Below are 22,712 nucleotides of genomic sequence, written 5' to 3' on the forward strand. Positions count from 1 at the left end.
ATTGTACCCAATTTTTCTAGAAATTTTGGGTATGTAAGGTCTTCTGGAGGGGAATACGGCTCCTGAGGTTGTTCCTGCGGATCCGATGGGAATTCCGTAGATGATGATGGGGATGTATACGGTGAAGGAGAATCAAATGATATATCCTGTTTATAAGTTGGTGAAGCTGGTCGGTTTGCTATGGGAGATGTCAGAGGCTCCACCGACTGTTCTCTATTAGTCTGCATCTTATGTTCCAGAGAACTGTCAGCAGCAATATTAGTCATTTTGAATGATGACTGAAGAGTTTCATAAAAACCTGCCAAGGATTGGGACAATTGAAAAAATGCCTCTTTTGTACGAGGGGGCATTTATTGTACGATCATCTGGTTCTTGTGACTCACATGCTTTAGGGTGCATTGGTGCGTTCTGAGGTAAAGTATTGGATACTTTATAGTCTTTCTGTTTTTTGTCACCTATGATGTCCCTCGAATCCTCTGAAGCTATAGAAGCGGTAGAGGAAGCAACTTGTATTACCTCTCTGTGAGAAGGTATTTGAAGTTGATATATGAGATGATTTAGAAGTCAAAGGGCTTACTTCCCATGTTGCACTCCTCTTTGCTGACTTTTTGTGGTGGGAGTGTCATGAGCGCTTATGATAATAGTGTGACGACGAGTCTGTATGACTTCTCCGTGAAGACAGTGATCGTTTTCTACGTTTTATTGTAAACTCTGTCGAATTATCTCTCGAAGAAAGGGAAGTACCTGAACGAGGTGAGGTTATTGATGAAGAGGCTGAAGAAGACCTGTGTGAGGGTCCACATCTTCATTTCAACTCATTTTGTAATACATGAGATGGGTGCTCATGTGTCTTATGCGTGGATCTAGACTTGTGCGCATATCTTTTTGTTTCCGTACGCGCAAGAGTGATCGGCGCTGATGTGTCCGGCACCGTGCGCATAGAGATGGTTGGCGCCGGGCACACAGTGGTGTCGGCGCCATGCGCGCAGATGTCGACTGCACCGTGCGCGTAGAATTTCCTTTGGTTGTGCGCACGGACCGCTTTAGCCCCTTGCGCGCTGATGTCTTCAGCGCCGTGTGCATAGAAATGTTGTGCGCCGGTTATTTCTTCAGGCGCCGAAGTGTTATGCGCCAACACTTTTGTATGCGCATAAGGCGCCTTAGGTGCAGAAGTTTTAGGCACCGAGATTTTTGGCGCCACTGTGTGCTGCGCCGGCGATTCTGGCTCTTTGGATTTTTGACAATCCGATGGCCTTTGTTGGCTTGCCACTTCCTTACCTCCCAATTTGGAGGACTGAGGATCCCACGATGATGCCCTCTTTTTTGAGGGAGCCGATAAAATCACAGGGCCAGGCGACGAATGAGCCTCTGATGGCTCCGGTGAGGCAAAAAGTTCTTGAAGCCTGTAGGCCCTTTGCTTCAGTGCCCTGGGTGACATCCTTGAGCAAAATTCACAATCTTCCCAATTGTGATCTGATCCTAGGCATCAATAACATCGGTCATGGCCATCCGTGACCGACATTACCTTGCCGCAATTACAGGGTTTAAACCCCAATTTTTGACGTTTATTATATTAACGCTGAGGAGAAGAACAGCTCCACATGCGATCCCGCGCGCGGAAAGAACAGACGGGGGAGATTCCGTTACTTTCCTGCGCGGGGAACACACGCGCAGCCGCAGAGAGCAAAGCTCTGATCTCTGCTTTGACAAGCTCCGCCTCCCGGACCTGATTGACAGATCCTATGACAGCATGGCTAATTCAGCCCTGCTATCGACGGGAAAACCAGGGTACATGTGACATGACAGGGCAAATAAAAGTGGTGGAGGGATGGCACTATATATTAAAGATGGCATACGGTCAAGTAGCAAACAAACTGCACTCTGGGATCCTTATGGAGAGAAATTTCAAAGTTAAAAGGGGAACATATTACTGACCCCTTGGTCAGGATAAGGAAATAGACTGCAAAATGCTAACAGAGATTAGACTGTCTAGTAAAATGGGCAACAAAATAATAATGGGAAACTTCAATTACCTGAGTAGTGATTGGATAAATGTCACATCAGGATATGCAAGGGCGGTAAAGTTTCTAGATGCCATAAATGACTGCTTCATGCAGCAGTTTGTCATGGAACCAACAAGAGGGGAAAATATATAAGGTTTAGTTTTAAGTTGACCGCAGGACCTGGTGAAGAGAAAAAGGTGGTGGATCCAGTTGGCAACAGTGATCATAATGTAATAAAATTTGACATAATCACTGGAGGGTGAATATTTATTTATTATTTTTGTATACCGACATTCGATCTCAATCGAGATATCACACCGGTTTACATTCAGGTACTGTAGGTATTTACTAAAGAAAACTCCTGCAGTAGCAATTAACTATAAAAAGGGAGTCTATGCATCAGTATATATACTTTCCATAGACCCCCTGCTCTGAAAAATCGATGCTTGCAGGGCGGTGAAAGGCTTTGGTAGGCCAACCCAAATTTTTAAAATAGCTGCATTTGCAGATGATTTGCTAGTCTTTCTCACGCAGCCCCTACAGTCACTTCCAGTAGTATTAGTTATTCAGGATCACTTTGGTTCCTTTGCAGCCCTTAAGATCAATTATGATAAATCTGAGGCAATAGATATCATGGGACACCTGCACGACACATGGCAGGGGATTTTCCCTCTTAGGTGGGTATTTAATTCGCTCCGATATTTTGGCATCCGAATTCCAGTGCAAGTGAGAAAATTATACATGGCAAATATACAACCCCTCATGACCCAAACACTAGCATCCTTGAGAAGATGGATGCCCCTGCCTCTATTGTTAATGGACCGAGTACATCTTTTCAAGATGGTACTGTTGCCAAAATGGCTATACATCCTACAGATGGCTCCTCTTTGGATTATGAAAAAGGATCACAATCTACTTCATCAGGCTCTACGCTCCTTCTTGTGGCATGGTTAAAGGGGCCCAGCTAACTATGGATATATTAACCAGACCAGTAGAGAGGGGTGGGTTGGGTTGCCCAGACCTAGCAGTGTACAACTTAGCATGCAGCATCCGATATATAAAAGATTGGCTTTTCTCCACATCCACGATCACCCCATTTAACTATCTTTTAGAATGGTATGGGGTGACATCCCTTAACCCTCTCCTGCAACTTGACACTCAGCTACTGCCCCACCAACCTAAGACTCATGAGCTCCTTCGTACCTGTCGGAAAGCCTGGCTTATGTTCTGCCGGATAGGACATGTAAAACATCGTTTAACTCCCCTGATCACCATCACCGCCCATGATCTATTTCCCCCAGGAAAAGGGAAAGGTGTTTTCCATCGCTGGAAGCAATTAGGACTTATATATCTGACCAGTATGATAGAATGTCTGGGGCTATTCTACCTTTCCCAACTCTACAACAAAGATTTGTGATACCAGATTCCGACTATTTTACATACCTCCAGATTACCCATTTTATAGCGACCTTGCAACCACAGCTGATGGAGACCCTAGATGTCCAAAAACTAAGGGACATTGTACAAATGGGGAAAAACAAAAAACCCACCATTTCTTATTACTATATGGAAGTAATGACCCTTGACGACTCACAAATATTAGATCTGGCCTATGCTAAGTGGACACCCTGGGCACTCTTTTTACTAACACTTGCTGACTTTAAGAAAGGTTTTAAGGATTTACTTGCGATGTCAGAGAATGTTATACTGCGTGAGATCCATTATAAATTTCTTTGACAAAGCTATATTACCCCTATACGGGCCAAACAAATGTAGATTATTCAATCTGCTCATTGCCCCAAGTGTGCAAATGAAGATAGCAATTATTTCCATTGTTTTTGGGACTGTGGGGTAATCTCCCAATTTTGGAAACAGATAAGTTATGCCTGCTCCCTCTTTCTCCATAAGACTTTACCTCTAAACCCTAATCTTTGCTATTTGGCTTAGACATATCACACACACACACACACCCCTGCATTTAACTCCACCCGGAGTTTTATTTCTAAAAAAAAAAGCGGGTTTGGTGGGGAAACAACTAATATTGGCTGAACTCCCACTACCCCAGTTATGACCATTGGTTCTGGAAAATGCTACATGTTTGCTCGATGGAGCATGCTCTGCCTACGACGGCTTTGCCAAAGAAGTTTGTGGATACTTCCTTAATTTGGACTGGCTTTACAGCCTACCTTGCTCCCCATGTCTGAATCATACGAGATCCCTGGGACCCTGCTAAGGATTTTGACCCCAGCGAGACACGCCATACAGAAGATGCATAGTTAAGGATATGGTAAGACCCACAGCACAGACTCTCCACAGGACTACCACACCAGCTATGGACCTTTTTGTTACACTACAGTTAAGGGAAATGGGGAGGGGGGGGAGGAGAGGAGGGGAACGTGAGGGGAAAAAAGACACAAAATCGAATGTAATGGTAATTGTTGATGTTTTATGTTTGTATTTTTCAAATTGAATAAAAAGTTTAAAAAAAATAGCAGTTAAATCTCTTATCACTGGCCCCAGAACTTGCTCATTCGAGGCATCCTTATTACCCTTACAAGAAGCAATACTTTAACAGATGGCCTTTCCAGACTTTTCATCAGTATCTGCTCCCACCACAGCATTAGCAGAAGCTTTCAGCTACCCAGCAGGCCCAATCCAAACCAAGGCCCAATTTTTGATCCCATCAATCAATCTGCCCTTCTGGTAGTGGGATAAATTCAACATTTCATCAAAAACTAACATCACATAACCAGAGATGGATTTAGGGTTTTGTCACCCCTAGGCATTGTTGCTGCTGTCACACACCCCTCCCCCTCCAAATAAGGTCAGACAACAGGGAACAGGAAGGAACAGCCCCACAGTTGCTGCTGCAGCTCAAAGGTCAATTCTGTGGCAAATATTGGAAAATTTTGAACCACAGTGGCAAACATTTCCATCTTTTATATTATAAAACAAGTAATTTTCCAGCCTTGCTTTTCTCTAGAATTAATAGTAACATAGTAATGATGGCAGAAAAAGAACAAATAGTCCATCCAGACTGCCCAGCAAGCTTCTTATGGTCGTAATTCTGATAAGGGTAGTAACTGCTGCTCCATGCAGATTATCCCCAAACCTTATGTTAAGGGTAGTAATATTAAAAATCAAAACCACCTATCAAACCCATATCACAACTACTGCTAGCAACATTTTTATAGGATGAACTGCCTTCCTGATAATTCATAAATGCTGCTGCTTGAACATGCTTTGCTTTTGGACTTGGCTGTAGAAGCAGTCCTGTAAAAGTCAAGGCCCAGTGTTTTGGTTGTCATCTGAATCCAGTTCCCCTTTTTTCCTCTCTACTGTCGAGGTAGAGAATGATGCTGCTGTTTCATCAAAATCATGTAAGCTAATTGGTTAAGGGTAGAAATCCTCATGCCTTCTGTTAGGGATAGTAGCTACCATTCCATGCTGGTTACCTCCCATGCACCCGTTTCTTAATTTCCAACTGTAGCCTTTATGGATCCACAATGCTTATCCCATATTTTTTAAATTTATTTGTTTAGTCTTCACCACCTCTTCCAGAAGGGCATTCCAGGCATCCAACACCCTCCCCTTGAAGAAATATTTCCTGTCGTTGGTTCTGAGTTGTCTCCCCCCTGGAAGTTTTATAGTTCTACTGTTTGCTTTCCTCTGGAAAAGGTTCAAGGAACATGCATCATTAAAACCATTCAGGTATCTGAAGGTCTGCATCATACTTCCCCTCCACCTCCTTTCTTCCAGGGTATATATAATTCAGATCCTTCAGCCTCTTTTTTTTTTTTTTTTTTTAATTCTTTATTTATATATTTTCCTTGACTTACAAACAACAAATAGTTTATAGCATAGTCTGTTTTCAAATATCAATTCAGAAGAAATACAAATAAGGAAATATCCACATTCTTGTATAAACCATTCTTCTGTTTCATAGTTATAAAGCAATAAGGACCACAAGGATTTAACATGAGCATCCATGAAGTAATATTCTAGATTTAAAAGAAATAGGAAATTTAAACAGATTCTCTCTAACTTATTCCTCAAATGGCTTGGGTGCCAGCCATCTCACTCTTACATTTATCTATAAAAGCCCTTAAATGTACCGGTTCATAAAAAACATAATTTGTTATTCTTATAGGTAAATGTACATTTACATGGATATTTAATAACCACTTGGATCCCCAATGATTTGGCCTCTTGCATCATTACTACAAATATTTTTCTCCTTGCCTGAGTATCCTTTGTAAGATCTGGGTAGATCCATATTTTTTGATCATAATACTTTTTTTCAAGATTCTGAAGAAATGTTCTCAAAATCATGTCTCTATCCATTTCATTTACAAAGGATACTAATAATGTCCCTCTGAATTCTATTTGTTCTTCAGAGGGTGCCTCAAGAAAGGCTGTCAAATCTGTTTCTATATTAACATCTGCTACCCTAGCTTCATTTCTAACTCCCATATTGGAAACAAAATATATTTTGAAAAAGCTGGAATTTTTTCTGGTGATATTAAAAGAACATTTACCAAATATTTTTTAAGTTGTTCTTTAGGTGAGATTAGTTTCACACTTGGGAAATTTAACAATCTGAGGTTTAAATACCTCATCCTATTTTCAATTTTTTCATAATTTCTTTTCATTAACTCATCTGATTTAATCAAGTTAACCTGTATATCTTTCATAGATGATAATTGATTTGAAATCTCATTTATCTTAACTTCATGGGTATCCACTACAGAGCTAATATCATTCACTTTATTATTAGGCATTTATAGATTTAGTTAACAATGTTATAGACTTATCCATGGTCATCAGGGCCTTCCATATGGAGTCCAATGTAATCACCTCTGGTTGTACTATTCTCTCCATGTTGAGATTAGTTGGCACCCCTCCTTCCTGACAAACCTCCGAAATTGTGGAGATTTCTGTTGCCAGGTTCTCTTCACATCGTTCTGATATTTTATTTCCCTTTTCAGGAACACTTCCCAGTTCCTCCTCTGAGTTCATGAGATTGCAATCTGATAACTGCTTCTCATGAACTGAACTTTGAAAGTGTCCTGGGGCAGGATGTGAAGGTGTTTGAGGTGCTCCGGGGCTTAGAGAAGTCTGAATGTCCAAGAGGGTAAGGTTTTGCTCCTCTCCTATACCCTCAGCAGACCCAGCACCCGGTGTGGAAACTGCTGCTGGTGTGAAAAAACCCTCTATCACTTGCTGCATTAGGGAGGGTTGCGCAGGTATAGAGGAGTCCATGCGCAAACGCCCCTTCCGTTTGGTATGAGGCATTATTAGAAGTCAAATAGAAAGGGTTCCTACCACACTAGATTTCCTTATGAAGATTCTTTGGTCCTGTGGGAGGTTAGAAGTGTCCAAAAAACAAATAGAATCAAGAATAATTGCTTCTCATTCTCCAGCCGTCGAAAGGAAGTCGAAAATAAGTCGCGCGGCTTGGACGCTGCCGACTTTATAGGTAAGAGCTGGTCACAGCAAATGACTCGAATAGGTGGAGCAGGGCAATGGGGCCGGGAACCTCACCCCAGACAAAGTTCTTTTCTCCTCTCCTTCCTCGAAGAAATGCCGCAACAGCGGCGACTTTATAGGTAAGAGCTGGTCACAGCAAATGACGTTGAATAGGCGGAGCAGGGCAATGGGGCCGGGAACCTCACCCCAGACAAAGTTCTTTTCTCCTCTCCTTCCTCCCCTTCAGCCTCTCTTCATAAGTTTTCCAATACAGACCCCACACCGTTTTAGGCACCCTTCTCTGGACTGCCTTTGTCCACAAGTTTGTCTATAAAACTTATTTTGAAAAGCAAAAAGATTTTTTGTTAATGCGATCTCCAATAATTTATACAAAAATTCAGAAGGAATGCGTTGTGGTTGAGAGCGTAGTTCACAATAAATAATTGCAGTACTCATTACTTCATGTCAGATTTTCATATTAATCAGCCATCATGCTACCTACATTCGTCCCAAGGCCACATGCACACAAAGGGGTAGATTTTAAAAGAAGCGCGATCAGCCTACTTTTGCTTGCGCATCAGACTCAAGCAAAAGTACGCTGGATTTTAGTAGATACGCGCGGAGCCGCACGTATCCACTAAAATCCTGGATCGGCGCGCGCAAGGCTATGAATTTTGTATAGCCGGCGCGCGCCGAGCCGCGCAGCCTACCCCATTCCCTCCAAGGCCGCTCCGAAATCGGAGCGGCCTCGGAGGGAACTTTCCTTTGCCCTCCCCTCACCTTCCCCTCCCTTCCCCTACCTAACCCACCCGCCCGGCCCTGTCTAAACCCCCTCCTTACCTTTGTCGGGGGATTTACGCCTCCCAGAGGGAGGCGTAAATCCCCGCGCGCCAGCGGGCCTCCTGCGCGCCGGGCCGCGACTTGGGGGCGGGTACGGAGGGCACGGCCACGCCCCCGGGCCGTAGCCACGCCCCCGTACCCGCCCCCAAAACGCTGCCGACACGCCCCCGAAACGCCGCGACGACCGGGCCCGCCCCCCGACACGCCCCCCCTCCGAGAACCCCGGGACTTACTCGAGTCCCGGGGCTCTGCGCGCGCCGGGAGGCCTATGTAAAATAGGCTTCCCGGCGCGCAGGGCCCTGCTCGCGTAAATCCGCCCGGTTTTGGGCGGATTTACGCGAGCAGGGCTCTGAAAATCCGCCCCAAAGGCAAGAAAGCTCTTTATACCTGAGCCCAGAAACTCCCCAACCTGTCCTAGAGGACCCAGTTTTGTCAGGTTCTCAGGATATCCACAATGAATATGCATGAAATATAATTTACATTCTATGGAGGCAGTGCATGCAAATTTATCTCATACATATTCATTGTGGAAATCCTGACAACCTGACTGAATGGGGTCCTCCAGGACAGGTTTAGCAACCACTGCCTTAGACCGTAAAAGGGCCTTGGCTTATTATAAGAGAAAAACTCAACCTCATCATCAGGCTTCTCACCTATTCATCTCTTACAGTCCTAATAGTTTGGGCAAAGCAGTGGCCCAAAGTACATTGTCCAACTGGCATGCACACTGCATCACGTATTCCTATCTGCTAGCAGGCCTACAAATTACAGACATCTGTAGGAAATATCTCAATTCTTGCTAACAGGGACAAGCAGCTAAAATGGACCATCTGACATCAGTGAAAATGGACATTGGCCTATTTGAGCTATGCACAGCTAAATGCAGAGAAAATAGACATTGCCTATTCTGCCATGAGCCTCCAAAAGGAAACTCTGCAGTGCTGTGTAAGTGATTAAGCTGATGGATTTTTTTTAGCTGTGCTAGCCGAACTGGCACAAAAATGGGGCCAAAAAACACAACAGCACAGATGGTCTGATGTAGGAATTGGACCTGTAATAATATTGAGGCCTCTTTTTATTACTCCTAATATCCATCTGGGATCATAGTTTATTAGAGCTCTGTTAAATGTGAACAACACTCATTCATCAGAACTGACCGCTTGATAAACCTGGAGATGAGAAAAGAACTGGTAAAAAAAAAAACACCCCAAAAAACCATGGGAACGTCTGCTATTTAAAACCCATAATTATGCATTTACCTGACTATGCATAAGCTGCTGAATTATGCGTAAGTGAGCCCTTGAAAAATAGCAGGGTGCGAGTATTTCAGGGTCAGTCGAGCAAGATCCATCTGAAGAGAAGGATGTGATCCATCTGAGTGCTGTTGCTTTCCCCCTATTTTACCCCATGCATCCTGGGCCGAGGTAACTTGGGGTGACAAGGTATCGCTTTGGTGGCTGTGACTGTCCTCTCTGCCTCTGTGCTGGAGACCTGTGAAGGGAGGGACCTCCTGGCCAGCCTGAGTCCATAAGCTACTGCCTCCACATGGTATAAACCTGGGCTCCATTTCCTACCCTGTGGGTTAGTAAGGTAGAGCTTATTAGTGTTCAAAAGTAAGTCTCTGCTAAAGAGAGGAGATCAGCAGAAATAAATGGTAATTTGATAAGCACTGGATGTTAAATCTGCTTTTGTAACTATTGTTTTTCTTATTGACTATGTCCCCAATTGCCTGTAAATTACCTGATGCAAAATGTTAAGCTTAGCCCTGTGTAATTTTTGGAATAAAGGAGATTGGTTTTGTTTGACATTTCAGCTAATTTTCTAACAATGAACAGGAGGATTACTGGTAAATAGTAGCTACATACATAAAAGAGGTGGGGGTTAAAAATCAAAGCCCTTCTCCCTACATATATAATGGAGGTTCCACCGAGATAGAATAATTGAGTCAAATTTGTCCTGAATAAAATGAATGCACAGGAAAGCATTGAACAGTACATCTAGAGTTTTCACATGAGATTGATTCATGTATGCAGAATGTCCTGGCAAGGAAATTCTGCAGGCTGACAAGGAAAGAGTTAAACTGTTAACCAGACTGAATCCAGAGGCTTTATCCCAGCCCAGCTAGTGACATACTGTGACATTCTAATAGCTTGCCTGGCCTTGCTGTTTGAAATACAATAAAAGGGAAAACTGACAGAACAGGTTTGATAAGGTATTCACAGCTGTTAAAAACTGACAGGTCTTGTCTGGCTTTTCCCCCTTCACCGATCAAGGAGGGAGGAAGACAGGAGTCTCCCTCCTGTACCATCTGGTAACCAGAGTGGAGGAGATCACACATCATTAACAGAACAGCTTTCTGAACTAGGGGAAAAAAAACCCACACAGGAGCTTATGCTAATGCAGCAGAGCTGAAGTAAATTAGAATCTGATGTCCAGAGGTTAAACCCCAGGGTCTGAACAGGAAATTAGCCATGGCTTTCAGTAAGCCAGAAAATACAGGGAACCCCTTCCCTCTCCCCCGAGAGGGAGGTCAGAAATGAGCGTTACAGAATAAGGAGCCCAGCAAGGTTATAGAACAGAGAGCTAGGAACAGGGATTTTATCCCACTCCCCAAGCTACCACTCTAGAGGTTATGGAGCTATACAAAAGTTTAGCTAAGCCTCAGGTAACATTCAAGCTCCTAGGCATTAACTCTGAGGGAGACAAGATTGCACTTATCCCTTTGAAGTTTAGTGAAGCAACCCAGATATAAATTACTGGCTTCACAAAAGAAGCACTAGCCACCCTAGTGTGAGTCTGCCCTTAAAAAAACAAACAAAATATTTTTAGCACCCGTGCCAATAAGATTCTCTCCCCTAAGGCTGCGAATGCGATGTCTGATTGCGAGAATTTAGCCATAAACTGAGGCAGATCTTCCTCCATGAGGGGGAGTGCAATAGCAAAGCATTCAGGGATGCTGTCTATGAATCTCTTCCCACTAGGATTCAGTTCTGTGCCTGCACGCAGGCACCCATGGGTTTCCTAGTAAAGGAAGCTGAAAAGCTCTATGAAATTTTCAACAAAAATAAATCAATCAGCAAGGATCAATACAAAGATAAAGTCCAATACCAGGTATTCACCATGTTTCAAAGGCCAGAGAAGAAAAACCTGGAAATTATCAAACACCAAAAAGGCCTTAAAAACATACTTATGCTCCGTTGCATTTAACAAACTCTAGGCATGTCAGCTTAAATCCTCCATGTCTTTTTACTTTGTATTTTTTTACAACCCTTTGTTCTTTTATTTTGTATGTTTTAATATCTGTACTTGCTGTGTATTTTATTTTATTGATGCATTGATACTTTTTTAAAAATATATCTTGTAGTCTCAACTTATGATTATATGTGTTGCTATATATAAACTGTTTAAACCTACCTGAATTGAATAGGTGGTATATAAAAGATTTAAAATAAATAAATAAATAATGCTGTCTTTTCTTATCCCAAATCTGACCATCTTAGGACATCTCCTCTCAAGGAGCAATCCACTGATTCGGCAGAAAACTAAGATACCGGCTCAGGTTATGCACAGGACCCCTGGAGCTGCAGCCACTACCAGGAGAGCACGAAGGCAACACCTGAGATGGAGCCCCAGAAAATCAGGAAGCCTGGAGACCCCAAGAGCACTGGGCCTCATACCTAGAGTTGGACACCAGTCCCTCTGGCCCTCTACTAGCTTACAGTAACTAAATCACCCTGTTTTTAATCTCCAGCTAAATATCGAATGTGTGAAACAATTCCCCCTGCACTGAATCTGCTGATGCCACTGCCTCTGCAACATTGGGTGACACCCTGTTACATGGGAGCATCGCCCCCATTTGAGTATGGGCCCCCATCCAGAAGCATGAGTATGCCTTAGAGAAAGGGAACCTCTTGGACCCCGGTATATAATCCCTGTCAGAATACAAGGGTATGTTCAGTTGTGAAGATCTCCTGGCATGTGTTCCTAGGTCACCTGAATCACTTTGAGCTTGCTTAAACAGTTAACTGCTTCCTTAAAGAGTAGGTCCACTTCGAGGATGGTTCAGTGTGATGTGGGCAAGGGGCCCATGGAAAATGCCCATGCAGATAAGAGGTAAGATCTGGCTTGCCATTCATTTAGCAGAGATATAATTGATGCACCCGGTTCTAGTCTCGAAGAACACAGAGATATTCCTGCTTAGGTGTGAACTACACTGGATTCTGTCCCAAGTCCCTGACTACCTAAATGAAGTAAGGTGGACTCGGGTCAAGCACCCTCTCCCATCTAGAAGGGTTGCCAATGGGGGAAAGTTGGCCAATGGAGGAGTGGCATACTTCATGTAGCCCTTCAACCATGCTCTGGCTGCAGGCAGTTCGATATTAGGGGTTAAAATGCTTCTGGATCAGTGCTAGGGTCAAGCGACACGAAGACTCCTGGGTGACTATCTGGATAGGGAACGAGGAAGCCCAGCATCCCTGCATCACAATGCCGCCAGAGGAGAGGTTTGACCAGCTTGGCAGCATCTGCTTCTGTCAGTGATAGCACTAGGAAAAATTGCTCTCCATCTGAAAGACAAGAGAGGACTCATTTCTTCATTGGTGTCAGCATCATGGGACACAGCATTTTGATCTACTACTTTTCAGGGGTTACAGGTCTAAACTGGTTAATGTGACTCCACTTAAGGAGATCTTTACTGCCTGGATTCATCTCATCTCAGATAAGGTATGTGACAGGTACAGCCTTATCAATCATTACAAAAACATCCTTTCCAGCTAGGCAAAACATTCAGTTCTGCTTTTGCTCTAGTTTAGTAGAAGACTTAGTCTCAAACTTCATCCTCTTCAAAGATAGTTTTACATCATTATAGGCCTTCTCACCTCTGGCATTGGCCTTGAGAAACTTGGGCAGCAATGGTGAGATTACTTACCTGATAATCTCGTTTTCCTTAGTGTAGGCAGATAGACTCATTACAAATGGGTATAGTGTGCTCGTGCTAGCAGTTGGAGACGGATCTGACGTCAGCATGTGGTACATATACCCCTGCAGGAAGTGCAGACGCTCAGTAATCTTCCTTGCAAAAGCTGTATGGATATATGTGTGACTGACCGATTGATTCACTGAACATGATTAACCTGACCGATTGATAGTAGCTGGAGACCGCCCGTGTTCACAACCGGAAGGCGTCGACACCCGGCAGGGTGGGTGCCCTATGTAAGGAAACATGGCTTACCTCGAAACGGTGAATCCCCATAAATATTGGCAGCCGAGCAGGATGCTGAGTCCATCTGCCTACACTAAGGAAAACGAGATTATCAGGTAAGTAATCTCACCATTTCCTAGCGTGTAGCAGATGGACTCATTACAAATGGGATGTACAAAAGCTACTCCCGGACTGGGCGGGAGGCTGCCCGAGGTACGTTTAGGATTGCCCTTGCAAATGCCGAGTCCTCCCTAGCCTGGACGTCCAGACGGTAGAATCTGGAGAAGGTATGGATGGAGGACCACATTGCCGCTTTACATATCTCTGCAGGCGACAGCATCCTAGTTTCTGCCCAGGAGGCCGCTTGTGCTCTGGTAGAGTGAACCTTGACTCATAGAGGTGGTGGTTTTCCCGCTTCTACGTAGGCCGCTTTGATAACTTCTTTGATCCAGCAAGTAATAGTCGCTCGTGAGGCCGCTTCACCTTGCCTCTTCCCACTGTGAAGGACGAACAGGTGGTCCATCTTTCGTACTGTTTCCGACATCTCCAGGTATCTGGACAGCAGCCTGCCGATGTCGAGATGACGCAGTATTCGACCTGCTTCCGATTTCTTCAACCCTTCCATGGTTGGCAAGGATATGGTTTGGTTGAGGTGGAAGTGTGAGACTACTTTGGGTAAGAAGGAAGGAACCGTGCGAATATGGATAGCCCCTGGGGTGATCCTGAGAAACGGATCGCGGCAGGACAGCGCTTGTAGCTCTGAGATGCGGCGTGCGGAGCATACGGCCAGCAAGAAAACCATCTTCAAGGTTAACAACCGGAGGGACAGGCCTCGGAGGGGTCTGAAGGTGGGTCCCACTAGGAAGTCCAAAACTAGGTTGAGGTTCCACAGGGGCACTGGCCATTTCAGTGGCGGGCGAATGTGTTTGACTCCTTTCAGGAAACGTGAAACGTCTGGGTGTGTGGCAATGCTGTTGCCGTCATACCTGGGACCGTAGCAGGATAGCGCTGCCACCTGAACCTTGATTGAATTGAGGGACAGGCCCTTCTGAAGCCCATCTTGCAGAAAATCCAAAATGATGGGGATTTGAGCGGCATGTGGGTTGGTGCTGCGAGTTTCGCACCAGGCTTCAAATACTCTCCAGATCCATATGTAAGTTAGTGATGTGGAGAACTTGCGTGCTCGAAGGAGAATTGAGCTGGATTCTCGTGGAGGATGGGACCTTGTCTCGTGGAGGATGGGACCTTGTCTCAGCAGGTCCCTGTGAGGGGGCAGGGGTAGAGGATCCCCTACCAGTAGTCTTCGCATGTCTGTGTACCAGGGTCTTCTTGGCCAGTCTGGGGCCACCAGAAGAACTAGGCCTCTGTGTCACTGAATCTTGTGTATAATGGCGCCCCGCAGGGGCCATGGGGGGAAGGAATATAGCAGTATCCCCTGAGGCCATGGTTGCACCAGGGCATCGATCCTGTGGGATAGAGGATCTCGTCTGCGACTGGAGTATCTGGGTACTTGAGCGTTGGACCTGTCCGCTAGTAGGTCCATGCCCGGCGTCCCCACTGATCCACAATCATCTGGAAGGCCGTGGACAACAGTTGCCATTCCCCCGGTTTAGGCTTTCTCTGCTGAGGAAGTCTGCCGTGGTGTTGTCCTTCCCGGCGATGTGGACGGCGGAGATGTCCTGAGATTTGCTGCCGCCCAAACCATCAGGAGGGCTATTTCTAAGGATACCTGTCGGCTCCTGGTTCCGCCCTGCCGGTTGATGTATGCCACCGTGGTGGCATTGTCCGACATCACCCTGACTGCTCTGTTGCGAAGTCTGTGGGCAAATCGCAGGCATGCTAACCTGACTGCCCGTGCCTCTAGTCGGTTGATGTTCCACCCCGACTCTTCTCTGTTCCACCGCCCTTGGGCGGTTAGTTCTTCGCAGTGTGCTCCCCAGCCGCTGAGGCTGGCATCTGTAGTGAGCAGGGTCCAGGTTGGAGAGGACATTTTTGACCCCCGGCTCCTGTGGCCGAGCTGCAGCCACCACCGTAACTGATGCCGTACTCTGGCCGGTAGAGGTAGATGCACGGTGTAGTTCTGTAATCGTGGGCGCCACCAAGATAAGAGGGCGCGTTATAACGGTCGTATTTGAGCCCGTGCCCATGGTACCACTTCCAGAGTGGAGGCCATTAGGCCGAGGACCTGTAGGTAATCCCAAGCTGTGGGCCGGGTGGTGCTCAGCAAAGTTTGTAAACGATTCCGGAGTTTTGATTTCCTCTTGGAGGTCAGGCTGACCTTGTCTTCCTGGGTGTCGAACCGGACTCCTAGGTATTCCAGGGACTGTGAAGGCTGTAGGGAACTCTTGTTTGTGTTGACTACCCATCCTAGGCTTTCCAGAAGAGATATAACTCTGTTGGTTGCCCGGTGGCTCTCCTCCGGTGACTTTGCCCTGATCAGCCAATCGTCTAGGTAGGGATGGACGAGAATGCCTTCCTTCCTGAGTGACGCCGCCACCACTACTATTACCTTGGTAAAGGTCCGCGGCGCGGTGGCTAACCCGAAGGGTAGAGCCCCGAACTGAAAGTGTCGATCCAGGACTTTGAAGCGTAAGTAGCGCTGGTGATCCCGATGGATTGGGATATGCAAATAAGCCTCTGACAGATCCAGGGATGTGAGATACTCCCCTGGCTGTATTGCACTTCGGACTGACCGCAGAGTTTCCATGCGAAATCCTGGGACCATTAAGTGCCGGTTGACTGGCTTGAGGTCCAGGACGGGTCTGAAGGTGCCCCCCTTCTTGGGTACGATGAAATAAATGGAATAATGCCCAGAATTTATCTCCCATGCAGGCACTGGGATTATGGCTTTTAGAGAAAGGAGAAACTCCCCAAGGTAGTTTCCAGCGCCGCCCTTTTGAGGGGCGGACAAGGAGATTCCACAAACTTGTCCGGAGGGAGATGAAGGAAGTCCAGGTAATACCCTTCCCGGACAATGGCGAGGACCCACTGGTCTGAAGTAATCTTGACCCACCTGTGATAGAATAGGGCTAGCCTGCCCCCTATGGCTTCCCCCAGATGGGTTGGCTGATTCTCATTGTTGGGTGCGGCCGGGACCCGAAACCGAGCCGGCTCCCCTCTTGTTGTGCCTGGTCCGAAAGGACTGGTTCCTGGTCTGAGAACGAGGTGCTTGGTAGCGAGCCCTGTAAGGGTTGAAGCGCTGAGAGCTTCTACCTTTGGATGGTCTAGGAAAAGGGCGCTGGTTCCTCCTTGACTTGTCTTCTGGTAGACGGGGCAATGGAGATGCGCCCCACTTGTTAGCCAGGTTCTCAAGGTCGCTGCCGAACAGGAGGGATCCCTTAAAAGGCATTCTCGTAAGACGTGTCTTGGAGGAGGAATCGGCCGACCAATTTCGTAGCCAGAGCTGTCTCCTGGCTGCAGCTGAGGATGACACTCCCTTGGCTGCTGTACGGACTAAGTCTGAGGCAGCGTCAGTGAGGAACGAGAGGGCTGATTCCATTTCTTCTCCCGGGGTGTTGGTCCTGGCTTGTGATAAACAGGAACGCGTCACCACGGTGCAGCAGGTCGCAATTCGTAGGGATATGGCTGCCACCTCAAAGGCTTGTTTCAGAATGGCGTCCATGCGCCGGTCATGTGCATCCTTGAGGGCCGCCCCTCCTTCCACCGGAATGGTGGTGCTCTTCACAATTGCGCTAACTATGGCGTCTACCTTCGGGCACGCCAGCAGCTCCTTGGTTGCCGGGTCCAGGGGGTACATGCTAGACAAAGCCCGACCCCCTTTGAATGAGGCCTCCGGCGCATTCCACTCCAGATCGATTAGCTGCTGTGCTGCTTGTAGGAGGGGAAAATGGTGAGCCGTTTGACGCAGGCCCTCTAGCAGGGGGTTCATTCTAGGTTCCCCTGGGGTGCCTGGGCCTGGGATAGCCAGCTCCGACAGGCATTGGGAGACCAGGTTTGGAAGATCCTCCTTAAGAAAGAAGAGTCTCATGGTTCGATACGGCTCTATCCCCGAGGGAAGTTCTCCCTCCTCGGGGAGCTCGCCTTCTTCCTCAGAGTAATCTGAGTCCCCATAAGTGGGCCTTCCGGGTGGCGGGTGGCCATGCCTAGGTCTAGAGGGTCCAGGGGAGGGTCATCCGGTACGTATGGGTCCGGTCGGGGATCAGACTGCATCTTGACAAAGGCGTGAATCCCCTTGAATAATTCCACCCAGGAGAGCGAAGCAGGTTCTAGCCGTAGGGGCACCAGGTCTGTAGGGTTCCCTGGCTGCTCACCACGGCCTGATAGGTTCGGGGTGTTCCCTGAGGAACTGGCAGTCAACCTGGGCTGGGACCGGCCCTGGCCTGGAACTCCCAGGGCCTCCTCACATTGGGCACATAGGGAGTCTGCTTCCTCGCTCTGTGTGGCTCTGAGGTGGCATGCTGAGCAGAGGCCTAGAGCTCTTATGCCTGATTCTGGAGGTGCCGGCTCTGCGGACGCATGGGCTCTCATACGCTCCATCGCGTCTGTTATCTCCGATGTGCTCTCAGCCGAAAGTATGCGCCTATCAATGTGCGCCTATCAACGTGCGCCTATCACTTTCGGCGCCTAACATACGCGCCCGATGCCTGTGCGCTTAATCTGTACGCTAGATCGAGGCGGCGAACCAGGGCAGATGGCGACGGCAAGCAGACAGGCAAAATGGCGACCTCCTTGGCGGGCTGCCACGTAGGCAGACCCCGCTAATCCTCGCTCTTCGGAGACCAGTAAAGTAAAGATGTACGCCTTACCTGATCTTCGGCGCTTCCCGGCTGCGACCCGGGCGGTCTCCGGCTGCAGGGGGAGAGGGTGAGTACCGTCACTGCCGCACTCGAGGAAGTGCACCTGCTGCCTCTAAGCAGCGCCCGAACTCGTCTCGCTCGGGGGCCAAGTCCTCACCGCGTACGGATCGGGACCGAGGCTGCCTCTATGCCGCGCCCGAGCCCTTCTCACTCGGGGGCTAGGTCCCTGCCACGATCCGGCCACCGGACCGAGGCTCTTACCTCTGAGGGACCACGGAAATCACCTCGGGAAACTCAACTGGGGGAGGGACCCGAGGGTATCACCGCAGGAGTGCGGGGCTCGTCTTCAGGTAGGATTCTTCTAAGAATTTAGTCGTTAGAATTTGGAAAAACACTCAGCGAGCGTTAGGTAGCTCCAAACTGCTTTGGAGACGGAAATTACTGAGCGTCTGCACTTCCTGCAGGGGTATATGTACCACGTGCTGACGTCAGATCCGTCTCCAACTGCTAGCACGAGCACGCTATATCCATTTGTAATGAGTCCATCTGCTACACGCTAGGAAACAAGGTACTTTATAAATGTTCCCACACATAGATAAGACACTGGGGCGCAAGGGTCGCTGTAGCCAAATTAGCATCCTGTGTCCTGTAAATCAAGTGCATAGGCATAACCACTTCTCTACTGGACATCAGATTAAGGGTGAGAACCCAATGGGCCCGTAGAACATGGCTCTGTTTGACATCAGCACCAGGGGCAATTTTAAATCCCAGCACTTACCTAATGTGGACATATCCTTCTCAGAATGCTGATCATGGCCTTCAGTGCTCTCTCCACCAGGCAGAATTCCTGTGGGTGAAATAATCTGTGAAATTTGCTGTTCACATCCAGTTTTCTCCACATGATGTTAATTACTTTTCCAGGTATCTCTACCAGGGTATTACTGTCTCTCATGGAATTCCGTTCTACCGTACCTCTCATTTTGTGAGAGAAGGACTCACGACAAGGGAGTTTTTATGGCTCAGTATCAGAGGTGCCTGTAGGACCTGCAGGTCCACCAGCTGGATATCCACAGAAGTTGCCTCTCCATCTTAGAGGAGTAGCCAGTGGTTAGAGCAGCAGACTTTGAACCAGGGAGACCATGGTTCAAATCCCACTGCCGTTCCTTAATCTGGGCAAGTCACTTTACACTCTGTTGCCTCAGGTCCAAACTTAGCTTGTGAGCCCTCTGGGCACAAAGAAATAACTACAGTACCTGAATGTAATCTGCTTTGAAGTACTGGAAAGCAGAATATATAATAAACGAATAAAAAATGTCTGTCAATTTCTCAGCGTGTGACAGGTGTGCATTCTTTGTTACAGGTGAACTTACCTCCTGAGCTCTGAGTCTGCTCTGCTCTGGTCCATTGAAGGTGGGGGTCAGCTGCAGCAGATCTCCAGTCAATCAGCATCTAGAACAATATTACACAGGGTCTCCTTTCTCAGGCGAAAGACATCACTATTTCCTCCTTTTCCAGCTTCCACATCACGGAGTATTATCAGAGTGGATCTGCTAGTCTCAGAGCCCGGCCCAATTGCAAATCTACCTTTCATCGCAAAAATCATGGAACGAGTTGTAAACAAACTAACTGAATACCTAAACGACCACAACATTCTTTCTCCAACACAGTTCGGTTTCCGCCAATCACGAAGCACGGAAACTCTCCTTATCTCACTAACGGATTCCATATTACTAAACCTGGAAAACCGACACCCTTGTCTTCTCATCTTACTAGATCTCTCGGCGGCATTTGACACGGTCAATCATAACACATTAATAGATCGTCTGTCAGACATTGGCATCAGAGATGAGGCCCTCAAATGGTTCAAATCATTCTTACAGAACAGACAGTACAAGGTCAAGGTCAACAAGGAAGTATCTCAACCAGTCACCTGCACCTTAGGAGTCCCACAAGGTTTGTCACTCTCTCCAACCTTATTCAATATATACCTTCTACCACTCTGTCAGCTCCTCATTAACCTAAATCTCATACACTACTTATACGCAGACGACGTGCAGATAATGATTCCTATTACTGAATCTCTCCAAAAAACTCTGGACTTCTGGAACTCTTGCCAATAAGCCATCAACAACTTGCTCACTAGCCTCAATCTGATTCTAAATCAAAGCAAAACAGAATACCTCCTTATCTCCCAAGACGGAACCTACACACTTCCCAGTACCATCTTGTCTACTCAATTAACTATGTCCACACAAGTCAGAAATCTAGGGGTTATCCTTGATAATCAAATGAATTACAGATCTCTCATAAATAATATCGTAAAGGATGGATTCTTCAAATTACAAGTTTTGAAAAGGCTGAGACCTCTCCTCCATTTCCAAGATTTCCGTTTAGTGCTACAAGCAATCATTCTCACGAAAATAGATTATTGCAACTCACTTCTACTAGGCCTCCCTGCTAACGCCATAAAACCCCTACAGATGCTGCAAAACGCAGCAGCAAGGATCTTAACCAAGTCCAACAAAAGAGACCACATATCACCTATTTTGAAAAGCCTACACTGGCTTCCCGTTAAATTCAGAATACTTTTCAAAGTGCTCTCAATAACCCACAAGGCACTACACAACTTGGCACCACTCGAGCTCAAAACCCCTCTCCAATTCCACACTTCCACCAGACCAGTAAGACAAGCCTATAAAAACAACCTGCATACAATACCGATGAAGTCAGCATTAAGCAAAAGAGCCTTCTCTACAGCGGGACCCAAAATCTGGAACACTCTCCCACCAGAACTCAGATCAGTGCAATGCTCATCTACATTTAAAAGACGACTCAAGACTTGGTTATTCAACCAAGCTTTCCCATAGCAGCATCCTACGGAACATCCCTGCCAATGATCCTTTCAGTGGTTACCCACCTGAGAGCTATTTAGATCATCTATAGAACTCACGTAAACTATGGCAGTCGAAGATCATAACCTAGTCTTATAATTAGTAACTGTTTATTTAACCTACATTAGGCACTGTATCTTTACTTATGCCTACATTAGGCGATGTATCTTTCTGGTTAACCCCATATATACTTATCCAAGTTATATTGACCTGTTCTTTGTAAGACATTTACTTGTCAATGTTATTGTTCTGTTAAAATGTAAACCGAATTGATCAGTAATTCTGTTATTGGAAAGTCGGTATATAAAAATGCTAAATAAATAAATAAATAATGTAGTTTCTGGGGCATCCCATTCCAGGTCAATTAGTTGCTGGACGGCTTGTAATAGTGGGAAATGGCAGGAGATCTGACGGAGTCCCTCTAATAGTGGGTTCGTCTTAGGTTCCCCCAAGGTACTTGTGCCCGGGATGGCAAGCTCTTTTAAGCTCTTTGAGACCAGGTCTGGAAGCTTGTCCTTGGTGAAGAAGCGTCTCATGGTTCAATGGGGGTTCTGTCCCCAAGAGAGTTCCCCTTCCTCCAGGGTTTCTGACTCCTCATCTGAGATGTCCGTGTCCCCGAAGGTGGGGCTTCTGGGCGGTGGGATTACTTCCCTGGGCATAGAGGGTCTCAGCATGTTGGGGTCCTTTGGTGGAGCCTGTGACCATATTATAGGAGGCCCCGCTTGCATATGGACGAAGGTATGCAGACCTTTGAAGAATTCCACCCAGGAGATAGATGCTGAGTCTAGACTGGGCGGCGCCTTGTCCCTGGGGAGCCCCGTTTGAGGGGGGGGGGGGCCCGCTGTGTAATGCTAGATCCGGCATACTGCTCGAGAGGCTGGGGTCCGGTACCGGCTGGGGAGGACCATGACTTGGGTCCCCTAGGGCCTATTCGCACTGTATACACAGGGCCATGGCCTCCTCATGCGGTGGGAGAGGGAAAATACCTTCACCGCCGCGCTCAAGGTTGCACCCGCTGCCTCTCAGCCTCACCCGGTCGGGGGCTAGGTCTCCGCCGAAGGTCAGCCGCTGGACCGAGGCTTACCTCTGAGGGATCGCGGAAATCATCTCAGGAAATCTCAACTGGGGGAGGGACCCAACAGGTGTCACCGCAGGAGAGCGGGGCTCATCTGTAGAGGTAAGATTTCTTCTTAATTTGGTTTTATTTGGTAAAATTATTCTAACGCTGTGCTAGTGTGCATAGAGTCCCTAACTGCTATGGAGACGGAAAATACTGAAGAGCTGCACTTCCTGCAGGGGTATATGTACTAGGGCTGACATCAGATTGAAAACTGATCTGTCTCCAACTGCTATCAGAAGTACACTATACCCACTGGTCCTGAGTCCATCTGCTACACGCTAGGAAAGTACACACACACACACACCCCCACCCCTCTGCCCTCCCTCTATAGAGCTTGGGATGGGGATAGGGAGCTGCGTCTCTCATCCTCCCAGAAGGGGGACTGGGATCAAAGGCCAACACCCTGACAGGCTTACTACCAGCCAACACTAG

At 47.0% G+C, this 22,712-nt stretch overlaps 1 long non-coding RNA gene across 1 annotated transcript in view; it reads left to right on the top strand.

Annotated features, from left to right (window-relative positions):
• The window catches only part of LOC115091043, a 31,698-nt gene extending 12,041 nt beyond the window's left edge, over positions 1–19,657 (top strand). The window contains exons 2-3 of the long non-coding RNA XR_003856591.1: positions 11,813–13,034; positions 19,191–19,657. This is a non-coding gene — a long non-coding RNA (uncharacterized LOC115091043). The remainder of the gene's footprint in view (positions 1–11,812; positions 13,035–19,190) is intronic.
• The last annotated feature ends 3,055 nt before the right edge of the window (positions 19,658–22,712 follow it).

Source organism: Rhinatrema bivittatum, chromosome 4 (assembly GCF_901001135.1).
Source record: "Rhinatrema bivittatum chromosome 4, aRhiBiv1.1, whole genome shotgun sequence".
Lineage (NCBI taxonomy): Eukaryota > Metazoa > Chordata > Amphibia > Gymnophiona > Rhinatrematidae > Rhinatrema > Rhinatrema bivittatum.